Raw genomic sequence first — 12,275 nt, forward strand, 5'->3', positions numbered from 1 at the left:
ATATTGTGTGTTTAAAACAGGATGTAAGAATACGGAAGAGGTAAACAAGTTATCCTCAGGATTTGAGATGGATTTTTGGAAGTGAAGGAGCAATTCACTGTCCTGCACATTTTGTTTATTTTAAAAGAGGTTGTTCTGGTACTTACATGTTTTGAAGACTTGATCTCCAAATCCCAAACATAGAGAATATAAGGTCTTCCTTGGCTTGGGAAAGCCAAAGGTCCGTATTTGCAGAGAACAGCATTGGGAGAAGTGTGGTAGGTCTTGAGAGACATACTGCAAACTTCAAGGAGGATCTGTAAGAAGGTTAGAGCAGGCTGAAGAACTGATAAATAGAGTGTTATGTATGTGAATAGCTCATGTGTGAATGTTCAGAGACACCCACAGGCATGAGCACACACCCTGCAAGCAGGGAATAGACATAGAAGTGCTGATTAGGTACTCCCTTGACTTTCAGTGTTCCTCACGTTTTAAAGTGCTCTCTTGGAACCATCCCCTTTCTGTGTTATTTCTTCTTCCAGATTTGGGTTTGGATGTGGTCTGTGATGGCAGAATATCCTGGCAGAACACCTGACCTCTCCGTCCATTTTCAGAATGAAAATGTGAAAGCAGGCCAAAAAACAGTGACATTAGAGTACGCAATTTGGAACAGAGTTTATTGATTTTAGACTGGTGTTTCCCACTGAGTTTCTGATGGATTTCATGTGTGTGTATGCAGAATTCACTGTAAGAAGGGACAGATTTCCATTGATCTATACCATATAACTACCTGGCTCAAGCGAGCAATTGGCTGGTATATCTTACAATGCAATATTCAGTTCCTACAGTGTGGTCACCAAGACAGCTTGCTCATTAAAGCTGATTCAAGCAAAACACTGTGTCAGGGTGCCGAAGGCACCAATAAGCTTTAATTGTCCTGACTAGCCTCACCTGGGAACCGCCCCACCTGGCACCTGCCCCACCCCTGCTCATTACTGCAGGAGCTATTTAAGCTGTGCTCTGGGTTTTTGCTGTTGTCCTGAGCTCTGCTGTAGGTGTGTTTGGTCCTGGTCCTGCTCCTGACTTGTTCTTTGGATTTGCCAACCTGTTGCCTTGTTTTTTGTTTGAACTGTCCATGGGATATCTCACTGTTGCTGTTCCTGCTTGCCTGGCTCTGGTGCAGTGGGGCTGAGCTCTGTTTCTGAGGTTGTTGCCCAGCTTGTGTTGTGGCTGCCCTCAGCTCGCTTTCTCTCTCAGGGCTGCTCTGTTCTTGCAGCTCCCTGCAGGTAGGAAACTCCCCATGACTTTTCTAATTGCGTATATTTTCTATGTTGTTATTCTATTCTAAAGAACTTCTATAAAATGCAGCACAAATTAAAGGGTTGTAACAGCTAATGGGAAACAAGCTGGGTTGGAAAGTAAAGTTACCCCCTCCAGGAAATTATGACTGTTATTTCCAACAAAAATCAAAATAATTTAAAGTAGTAATGTATATAGTTTAAAGACTGTATTAAGACAGCTGAAAGGGTTACCAAGGGAAACTGCTGTGGAAAAAAACCCTCTATCTGCTCATGCTTACTTTTAAAAATTAATTTGAAGCTGGGCGGTTTCATCATGTTCAAAATGCAAATGCTAATCTTAGTGGCTTCATCATTATTGTTTTCTGTTATTATTATTGATTCTCTTAATTCTGTAACTAGGCTAGTGCAGTTATCTCGGCTGTGTGCTTTCTGAATGATAAGTAGTGTCACCTACCTAGCTTTGCGGAAGGGGAAGAGAAACATAAGGAAAAAGTTATTTTGTCCTTTGGGAGGTACAGGAGTCTGTCTGGCTCTGGAGAGACCCAGGAACCCTGTGGGTGTCTTCCTGTGGCCATGCTGCAAAGCAATCACTGTTATGTGTCCACATAGCCCTGTGTGAAGAAAATGGGGCTGGCTATGTGAGGCAGGGTGTGAGGTTACGCTCAGCTGAAGCATTTGTATTTTATTGACCTCTTGTTCCACTTCCCAAATGCTGAGACCAGACTTGGTGTACCCATGGGTAGGATGTAAGAGAGCAATGAAACTGGATGGCTCTAAGCAGAGGGTTTCTCATGTCCAGATTGCTGGTAGTGGGAGAGGAGAACAGGGGATGTTTAATTCCACTCACTGTAGCTGCTCCGAATGCAGGAAGGGTTCCCCAGCCATTTTAGTCCCTGTGCAAAGTTTGGGGGCCCAACAGTGGCTCTAAACACGTGCTGTTTTCATGGGTAGCAATCTTCTAACAACTTATTAAGTGGCAGATTTACTTGCAGCAACGTAGATATGATTGCCAAAGAACATAATTCAGCATCCCACACTGAGGACTCCTGGTTTTAATGCCTCTGCTATTCAGTACTGCTCTACTGTCACATCATGAAAGCCCTTTGGTAACTGCTTGCACAGTTTGGAGCCACCCTGAACCAAATGAGTAAAAAAATCTTCCACAAAATGATGCATGTAGGCTTAAAGCATCAAAATCTGTTCAGGAAATTAAGCAGCCCATGGGCTTTGCTAGGCTTATTCTTTTTGTTTGTTTGGGTTTTTTGCTTTTAGCTGTGTGGTGGTTTTTGTTTTGTCTGTGCTGTTGTTTTAAAGCAGGTTGTCTTAGGAAACAAACACAGCTATCCCAAAATCATCTGTGGTTTAGCAAAACAGGGAGATGACAAGCCAAATTATGCTTGCTTTTTTCCTATTATCACAAGCAAAGTGCCTAACCACAACACTCAACCATGTGTTTACTTGGTTGCTTCAAAATGACATGTGACAGAAAGCAAAGTCTATATGCAGCCATTTACTGATTCTGCTGTTAGATTTAATAAATGCTGTTTGAGTTTATATTCCCTTGCTGGCTTATTTTAGGGAATTGCCCACCACTGTGAAATCTGGAAGTTCAAGAGAAGAAACTATGAAAGGGAATATCTAATTTCTTTACTCTAGCTGCTCTTTCATTGCCTCAATTAATCTACACTTGCAAGTCCCTCAATTTATGGAAAATTATTGGAGTGGCAGTGTGCACTATGCATAGCTGAAAGCTGGATTTTAATAAATGCGGGCTATTTAGTACATAGACATAGGCTGGCCTTTGAAATCCATCAAGGCTTGTCCAGCCTGCTCTGAATAATTTTAAGAAATCAGTGCATAATTAATGGAAAATGCTATCGGATCTTTTGCCTGTGGGCTATCATCCTTATTTCTAGCAAATGTGAGGTTTGTACAACAGCCTAGGTTAAAATTTTTGAACTTATCTCCCTCCTTTAGACTGGCTCTGCTTGCACACTAGTATGATTTATCTCTGCAAAATATGAATTGATAAACAGAAAACTGTTCTTCGATAGTATACCTGAACTAGAAATACAATTATTCATATAATGCATCTAGTGGTGGTGTCAGGAATGTATTTCAAACAATGTGCCTTGGCTCAAATTCTGATTTCGTTAGCTGAAGTAAAACTGCAGCCTGTAAAAGCTATCTGAAGGATTTAATCCAGGATGTTGTCTTTGTCACTAAAAGCTTGTGTGCAATACTAACTTATATCAAGTTTGAAATTGGGTAATTTGTCATCAAGCCTTGATAGTTGTAGTCACAGTCGTTGTGGTGAGTTAGCACTGGTTATTAACTGGATTTTGTTCTCCAGATAAACACTCTTGGGCAGGTCTGTGCGTTGGCTTAGCCTTCGTCTGCCCAAGGAGAGCTTTCATAAGCGTGCAGTGTGAAGTGAAAAGTGCCTGTGAGGCACCCGGCTGCAGTGGGGAGAGTCTCTCACTGCACTAATAGCTGGCTAACGAGGTTTCCACAACTTTATGGGACACGCTCTGGCTCCAGTCACCTTGTACCTATTCACATTCAGCTAACATTTATTGAAAATAGTTACCCAGCATTGTATCCTGCTCCCCTTGTAGAGAGGCAGGTGTGTGGGGAGGAGACTTTTAAAAGATCTCTTGAAAGCCATGAGGTGCGTGAAACGTGGTGGGGAGGGGGAAGAAGGAAGCTGCAGCTAAAGGTGGGGAGCGTGTGGACAAGCTTCTTTGTATTGCAGATCAGATGAGGAAACAGAGCTCACGTTCCCCCCCCATTCAGTAAAGGACTGAACCTTATGTGCCCTCCTCTAAAAACTTGATTGTTTCCACTTAATAATAGACTACTCATAGCTCTTTTTATCGGTACAACTTGAAATGCTCTACAGAAATGGTCAGAATGGGGAAGGAAGAGGAGGAAAGAGGTATTTACTTCTGCACAGCTACCAAAATTCCCCTTTTAGATACATAATATGTAAGTATAGCTTAGATAAACAAACTTACATAGCAATACAAATACATTATAAAAATATATAAATATGTATAAATATACAGAATACATTTATCATAGTGAAGCAGGCAATTGTATTTACTGACTTCTATTTTTTTTTTTTTTTTTAAAAAGGCAGTTATTTTGGCCCCAGTTCCTGCTTAAACCCTCTGCCTTTGGGACAGCTTGTCCTGATGTCACCGGACTGATTTGACACCTGCCGAGTTTTCCCTCCCGCATTTTTCCCCCCGTTTTGATGTGCCGTGCTGGCGGTTAATCTCGCTGAGTCATTTTTAAATTAATTATAGAAAGCAATGTATCTAACTGGAAAATCTGGAAGTGGAGTCTCAGAGCGTGAGGTAAAGCTGACCCCAGTGCTGGCTGTGGCCGTGGCACGGTACTGGGCCTGGCCAGGCATCCCCCTCGCCCGCAACCCTGAGGCCCAGATTTCCTCTGCCTGCCACTTAAATTTCCTCATAATTATTAAAGAAAGGCTTCTGCCATACTCCTGAGGCTCAATAGGAAGTGACTGTGCTCAAGTACAAGCAATCGTTTGTTTTTATCTGGAAACTCCTCTCATTGCCTCCATGGTGGGTTTTATCCTTCTGCCCCAGCGCTCGGCCTCCCTTCAGCAGCTGAGGGAGGGATCAGGATATTCTCCATAGATAGTGCCCCTGGGTTCAATTAGACCATCTGAAAGTGAGTATAAACTTTGTGTGATGGAGCATTTAAAAAAAAAAAAAAACAAAACAAAACACGTTGTTGTACAAATATGTATTTAAAAAAAGGCCCCAGTTGCAAACCCTTAACAGCTGGTAGAGCCCATAAAAGTAAAGGGGGTGTGTATGGAAAAGTCAAGCCAAGATGACTCCATGAATCTCCCACTTCACGTTACACCTCCCTCATTTCCAGCTAGAAACACAGAAGCCACCAGTAGCTTCCTAACCCATCGTGTAATCTTAGTTTTGTAGGTGTCTACCTAGAAAGCATAATTTTAACCCCCACTTCTCCTGTTCAGGTACCTCAGGATGTCAGTTGCTGAGGGACTTTTTCCAGATTTGCAGCACAAAGCTGTTAGTGGCAGGTAGTATGTGCCTTTACTTGACCATTTCTTCTGTTTTAATCTGTTTGGTTTTTTTTCCAGTGTCTATAACTGGCAGAGGGAAAGGTGGACTTTCCCTCTGCACAAGGTCATCTCCAGAGGATTAAAGCACTGACTGCCCCACATTAAGCCACTCTCCAAATTGTAAAATTGCTTGTTTACAATTTACCAGCTATCTGCAAAGCCTCTATTATTAACCTGTAGAAACGGGCAGAGATATTTTGAAAGTAGGAGAGGGAATTTTATGCCACTGGTCTTGACCAAGAACTATGATTTTATTTAAATTGGTTTGCCCCCCCCTCCCCCTTCGCTGACTTCTCATCTGGGCTTCACTAAGACTGAATTGCCTTTCTTGCTAGTTATAAAACCCAACCCATATTATGCCTGAAAACAACACTGGCAAAGTGTATCGTGTTAGCTGCACCACTAAATAAACCAAATCTTAATATTTTATTTTTTTAGTCAAAGTTTAGCGGTTGAAATGTCAGCCTTGCAGCTTGTTAAGCTCTTCAAGGATTCAGAGTTTATAGGAAAAAGATGATTACTCTCTTCTTGATTAAAAATGAACTATTTCAGCCTTGGAAACTGCTCCTTAATTAAAAAGTAAATCATATTATATGTTCACCATGATGAACTGATAATAATTGGAAATTATTTTTTTATTACCTTACATATCAATAAAATGGCATAGTATTTGTGAGTGGGAAATCAAAAATAACCTTAAAACTCTGTCTCAGTGATAGGCTCTTTAATGCCTGTAAGCACAGGCGTTACTTTTTTGTCTGTTGTGGCTTAATGCTTTTATTATCTTGAATGTCATATAGAAATAAAAAATTATTTTCCATCACATTTTAAATATTATTCTGTAATAAACCTTCACTGTGCCATTAAATCTTCAAGAGCTATTAACTGCTTTTACAGTAATGGAATTTACATTTGGGCATACTGTAGCTGTTAGCTCAAGTACAGGACATTTGGGGGTAGGTCTTAATTCCATAATAAAAGATGTTTGACTCTTTTCTCAGTATTAGATATTGTCCAGCCTGCACAGGAGGTGACAGTGCAGAGCTGTATCAGTGCAATGCATACAGGTGTGGTAGGACTGATAGTCTTTCACCAGTTATTCATTCCAAAGCAATTTTGAGGGCTGTTCAAAAGCATTTAGCCTTACGTGTCTGAGCTTGTGGGTCAGCCTCGTATGTAAGCACGACTTACGCAAATATGGAGATGTGTTATGCAGTCAAATTGGAGAATATTGTTCTGTAATATTTTGAAAGTGGGTACTTGGCCTGGTTCCGGCGGGGATAGGGTTAATTTTTCCTGGTATTCCATGTCATGTGAGCTATGCTGTGGTTCTTTGTTACTGTCTGAGGCTAAACCAGGACAGTACTATAAGAAACCTAACCTGAGCGTGGAGTAGAACTACCTGTCTACCCAAGTAGGGTAGGGATATTGAATTCATTTGGCTAAATGAGGTTTCAGAATCAGAGGACTTTTTGGTGCAAATGATGCACATCAGGGGAGGTGACCTGATTTTCATAGTAGGAGGTTTGGATAATAAGAATTCAGACAAACAAGTCCGCAGTTGCAGTATGTATTGTGTTTAACTACAAACTTTTGTCCCTACCATGTTTTTTAAATAAGTGCTGCTTGTACTAATTATCAAAATGACAACGTTTCTGTATGGGGAAAAAAACCCAATTTCCTTCTACGCTCCCTTTGTGTTCTTTTATGAAGTCATTGTCATCAAAACTTAAGAGATTACGGGTGTTTTAGGGAATAAGAGTGAAGTCCTAAACGCCATATCCTAATTTCATTGCAGAATAAAGAACAAAGTAAAATCTGGTCTAGGAGAGACAAGTTGTTGTTCATAAAACTTTCCGTAATTAGCAAACACAATAGGGATAAAGGAAATTGGGCACAGTAAATTGCTTTTTGTTTCACCTTTCTCTTCATTCAAGCTTGCCCCAGTGTGGTATCCATTCTTTCAGTGTGAGTTTTCATTAGTGATGCCAAGAGATTTCTACTAAATGGTAACTCTTAGTGTGTCTCAAGCTCAAACCAATTTCTCAGTCGTCTGAATTCGGTCAAAATAATCCCTTCCGGGGCTCCTTGTGGCTTGTGAGGGGTTATGTAAAGAAAAAAAATCTGATCCCTGGACCTATAAGTGAGTCGTCATAATTTTACCAATAGCAAGCCAGTTGAAACACACTCGGAAGCAGAAAACTGGGCTTGCAGGTAGTAATGTCAGATGCAATGTTGTGCTTGTATAAACTTAACGTAGGTAAAATCAACTGAAAAGAGATAAATTTCAACTCGAGTTCTGTCATCTAAAAAGGATTTTATTTTTTCCCTTTTTGAAAGAAATTGGTTTCTTAGTTTTTTTTCTATTTTCTTTTTATAGCAGAATAGGGAGAAAGCATGCATCTGTGATACAAGACAGTCATGGTATAGTAAAGGGCTGCTGAAGCTGCACGGTGTTTTAATAAATCTGTGTTCCAGTCCTAGGGATGTTTGAAGTATAATCTTGGTCACGGTGGCCTAAGGAAAAAGCGAGTGTCAGATGCAATTAGGCAATTTCCCATTTAGCAGAATTATTACCTCACTTTTACTGCAGCTTAATATTCAAGGTTCCTTCGTGACTGCTCAGTGTATGTGGGGGATGGGGTAAAGCTAATAGAGGAGTACAAATGGGAATATACTGACCCCATTCAACCTTTCCCAAAGCACTCTTCATGCTTGGGAGCCTTGAGCAAGGAGAGCTCTGCAGGACCCAGCAATCCTTCCTGCTCTCACACAGGCCTGGACCATGCTGCTTCAGAGGGATGCCGCTAAACCGGGCTTGTGGGATTGTGCTCGTCTGCGTGCAGGGGTAGGGTTTCCCTGGGGACAGAAAGGGTGGAGAAGCAGGGAGCTGGATGGTTTGGTTCTGCAGTATATGACACAGAGTGCTCCCCACCATTAACACTGTATCTGTACCAAAAGCCACGTGTGTCAGCTGATGATCCCAGAAATACCACCTAAAGCCAAAACCAATTTTATTATTTTCCAACTTGTCTGAACTTAGTGCTCTCTCTTCTCCAGTGTCCCTGGTGTTTGATCTGGGCAATGAGTTGCTCCCCTATGCCTTTTGAATAGTTTTGAAATCCAGTATCTCAGTTCTTGGTTTGGAAACTGAATAGCTGAAAATTTGAAGGACATCGAACTCTACTAATCTGTCAACATCTATATAATTCCAGATGATCTAAATGACATTAAATTATACTTTTTTGCATCATGAAAGGAATCTCAGGTTTGTTACCCATTCAGATGCTGCCGTTTTGTAGCTTAGGAACGGCTGAATTAAGCCCAGCTGGGCATGCTGGTTTTTGTTTCATAGCTATGTGTCAGCAAATGGAGTAAAACTCAAACTGACTTCAGTATGAACAAGATTCTGACTCTGTATTGATATGACAGACTTAGGTAGTGGTGGCAACTGCCCTAGTTGATATCATGTAAGCAGCTCTATTTTGCTCTGCTGGCTTCTGCTAGCTATAATGTTTCGACCTGAGGGTGATGGTTGGGGGATGCTAGTCTATTCTTGCCATATCTTTGTCGTTAACCTAATATGAGTTATGGATGCAAGATGCTAATCCCCCAGGATTAGCACACCTGGCTTCACCATGCCTTTAGGAGATGAGACCACCTCCTTCTGCTGTTTCAAGGAATGAAGCCAAGGAGTTATTGGGGAAGATGTGGGTCCCTGCTCTATTGGTGAATGGAAGCCGTACCTACTTTTGCTGAGGGAGCTTGTGACCTCAAATTTGTTATGGAAATAAGAAAATGACATCCCTTCTGAAAGGTGAAAATCCTGTGATTGCCTTTTGAGAATGATGATTATTCTGTGGTCTCTGTGAAGAATATTAAGCTTTTATTTATGAGGCATAAAGAAAAATAAAACTTGTATTAACCCGCTCCAAAAAAAACCCTACTCTGATTCATGAGTGTGGCTTTTTTATGTAAGTTTTTTGGAAAAGCAACAGATATAATCTCATACTTTGTGCACCTGTATTTCCTGAAGGGCAAGCTTAACCATTCTAATCCATAAATGAATTTATTTATGAATTCTCAAGGAAGTAATTCTTTACCTAAAATTTTATTCTGGGAGGCTCTATGCTGTTCTCCAAGCAAAACAAAAAGCTTTAAGCCTTATTTTAAACATGACAATCAATGTGTTCTATATTGTTGTGTTTAATGTCTATATAATGTAAAAAGGCTGAAAAATCAGGGCCATATCCTTCACTGGGGTATTTGATGCTTTTCTCATCTCAGCACTCCCTTTGCTTTAACTGAGAACGTCAGTACTGAGGTCCTCCTGTGGTGTGAGTTCAGTTCCAGTAAAGTAAAACCCTATGTCGTGCATCTATGTTGCATCTCCTTCCCCTTCTTGCATGAGTTGCGTTGGCCCACTGATAATATTTCTTGTTATCTCTTGTGTCTGTCCATTTTACTGTTGTTTAGGAATAAGGAAACAACAGTATTACTCACCCCTCACCCTGAGATTTCACTTCCAAACTCCTTTGGTTTATTCCTAAATTAATCTATGCCACCTTTCCTTTCAGGCATCACAGAAACCTATACAATGAACACAACTTGGTATTTATCTGCTTGTTACTCAGGTCAACCTACTGCAGAAGGTCCAGTCGCTATGTTTAATGTGCTTTCTTGTTTTTTACCAAGACACTTTTATCAATTTTGAGCACTTACTCAGAGTATGAATTGATGGGTTTAGGTACTAATGATAAAGACTGTGCTTTGATCTCATTGTTTAAATATCCACAGCCTTTTAACGCTTAGCGTTTTAATCACTGGTCAGTAGTGATGTAGTTGGAGATCTATGATTAAGAATGCAGCCAGTTCTGCATTAAAATTCATTTCTATATAGGTACTTCTAAAATAATCCCCTTAGACTATTGGGATTGCCGTTACTTGCAAACAGACCCAAAGTGATTGTAGGGTAATTTGTGTGTGCACAATATTCTCTTCATACAGAAACTTTCCATGTAATAGAAGCAAATCTTATGACAGCTGTAGTTATTGAAGAGTGAAGACAGTTTCTTACATAAAGTGTAAATTTTGTTTTAAATGCTGAGCAGCTTTCTATGTGGTTTATTTGTCGAGGTTTTTTACCAGCTAAAAGCATAAGTGACTACATAAATATTTGTTCAGGATTAGTTGCAAAGTGACAGAGCAATGTTTCATGTAAAGTACTTTATTGATGGAACAATTTGATTGAAGTCTATAGGGAAACTGACGATGAAAGGAATTATTTCAATGCTAGCATCATTTCCAAGGGGATTTCCAGCACTTACCGTCTTTTCAGCCGTAGCTATATAACATGGCATATACATAACAGTTAACTGGAGAGACACATTCTTTTTCAGTTTTGGTACTCTTGGTGTTATTTCTGCTCCCTTGTAAGATGTTCAGGAATGCACGAAATTTCCAGGTTCTTCTTTGAACAAATCTAGAAGTCTGGGAAATCCATGTGTGTTTCAGTGTAATGAGTAAGAGTTTAATCTCTGACGTGAGCTTTCTGCTTCATTTATCACTTTCACATTTCAGTTTCCCATACGCAGAGGATCTGTGTCTGTTACTTAAAAACAAAACATCTCACTGGAAGACATAAAAGGAATAAATGAAACATCTTGTTATTGCTCTGTACAAACTATGTCTGTGACAGGCTGTAGATAACTCTTACTTTCTTTATCTGTTCCCTTAAAGAGTCCTTCATAAAAGTAAGTACTGCAAAACAAGAGAAAGGGTAATCTTTTCTGGTGTGAAGCTGGGGTACTGGGGATCCAGCATTTCAAGTGTTCTCTGCCTAGTTCTGCCACAAATTATTGGCTGATTTTGATCAAATAATTGCAACTATATTTAATTTCATATAAATAAATGAGACTGTTATACGAATATAGTAATTTGACAGTTCAACTGTGACAATCTGTGTTTGAAGAACTCTGAAATTATGGAGTAAAAGCCATTACATAAGTTCAAATGGTGAGATGGATGATTTATTAATGGACCTTTTCAGTGTAACTTTGAGGCAGGTGTATGTGCCCAGCTACGTGAAGTGATTCATGGGCAGTCATAGTGACGTGACTGCCGATATGTGTGAGGTTTATGATAACACCTCAAACTACTGTACCACATCACCCATACATGGACATACGTGGACTCAACTTTGTTGTTTTCTTTACTTACTCATTCCATTCAAAAACTTACTTCTTTTGTGAAGCAAGACTTAAATATATCTTTTTCTAATTAACATTGTAACACGGCTGCTTCTTTCACTGCAGGTATTAAGGAAATCACAAGAAGCACTGACTACATAGAATTTGAAATAAAATATTCCAAAAGCTTAAGATGTTTTAGTATGTTACTTATGCCAAGATATCTAACAGAGTGATCTGGCCTGTTACAATGCCAAATACAGGGATAACTAATTTAGGAAGAAAAATGAATATGAAAAAATGGTAGTGATGAAAGATCTCTAGGCCACAGAGCACGTAGGAGGGTTTCTTACATGTATACTTCCTATTTATGAGTGTCTTAATTATCTGAGAGCAGGGGTTGCCTGAGTCCATGCGCTCTGAATTATTTTCTCTCGTGCAGCAGTCAATTTTATGATCAACTGTCTGTCCTGTCTCAAAGTAGGTAGCAAGATATGAGAGGATTTTTATGTGTAATCCAGACTCTCCTGTCTGGGTCATTGCATTCCTGATAGTTGAATCTTTCCTGGGGTAATTCGACTGGGAATTTCTACCACTGAGAAGATAAACTAGTGCTCAATAGTCTGCAGCAATTATGAAAGTCTTTTCTGACATCAAACGCTTTTTTTTTTTCTTCCC

The sequence above is a fragment of the Rissa tridactyla genome, chromosome 3 (genome assembly GCF_028500815.1).
Source record: "Rissa tridactyla isolate bRisTri1 chromosome 3, bRisTri1.patW.cur.20221130, whole genome shotgun sequence".
Taxonomy (NCBI): Eukaryota; Metazoa; Chordata; class Aves; order Charadriiformes; family Laridae; genus Rissa; species Rissa tridactyla.